We start from the raw sequence: 1,037 nt of genomic DNA on the forward strand, positions 1-1,037 counted from the left end.
GGGGATGGGGGAAAGAGGGGAAAGCCCAAAACATGAAGTGCAAGATAAAACAGGGCTGCATTCCCTCAGGTGGCTGCTGCCCCCACCAGCTTCATTACCCAGCTCATTGGTTTTCTTTTAAGTTGTGTATTCTTACTTTTTTCCCTTGAAATTACATTAACCATGTCTGTGTTGAGATATAACCTAATTTTCTTCTTTAAAGCCACCTCCTATATCACTGTGCAGACACACTGCTTATATGCAGATAGAAAATGGCCTGGCTGAAAGAACCAAGACTTCAAGAAATCATGAACTTCCCTCAGGATATGGAACACTGGAAGCCTGTTGCTATTTAGACTTTTTTTTTTTTTTTTTTAAATACTGATCTTAAATACAGTTTACTTTCCCCACTTAGAAACGTGGAAAAGTTTGTTCAGCTTAAAATTTCCTGTTTGGCATCAGCAGCTGCTGGCTATAATATTTATAAATATTTCAGCAGACATTTCTAGGGAAATCTGGTTACAATTAAGCAGTGAGTGATGGGGCTGTGCAGTCCCTCACTCCCAGGCAGGATCGAGGTGACCCCTGGGAGGAGAGGGGCTGCTGCTGGGTGAGCTGTGTGTGCTGCAAGGAGGGTGTTAGCAGCCAGCAACCCAGCTTCAGGGGGTCTGTTTTCAAACAGGAAAGTGAAATCACTTGCATGTGGTATCCAAATATAGTAGCTTGAGAGGAACATTTGGTCAGCAGGCCTGGGACCACCTACTCTGAGCATTGCTCATTGTGCTTCCTTCACCCCCTGTGCCCTCAGGCATCCCCAGGTTATGCAGTGCAGAAACTCCTCCAAGCAAAGCAGCCCTCCCTGCCTGCCAGCTCCTTACATCCCAGCGTGTCATCCTCTCCCTGGGTACACCAACCTCAGTTTCCCCCCGATTTTCATTAATATGAGTTAAAGATCAGCAAGTCAGAGTGAAGAGCAGAAGGAAGAGCCCAGATGAAGACAAGCCTTTGATTTCTGAAGCGGGTCTGTCCACGGCTTTCTGAAGCATTCACCTCTGCTG

Source organism: Corvus brachyrhynchos, unplaced genomic scaffold, assembly GCF_000691975.1.
Source record: "Corvus brachyrhynchos isolate BGI_N302 unplaced genomic scaffold, ASM69197v1 scaffold54, whole genome shotgun sequence".
Taxonomy (NCBI): Eukaryota; Metazoa; Chordata; class Aves; order Passeriformes; family Corvidae; genus Corvus; species Corvus brachyrhynchos.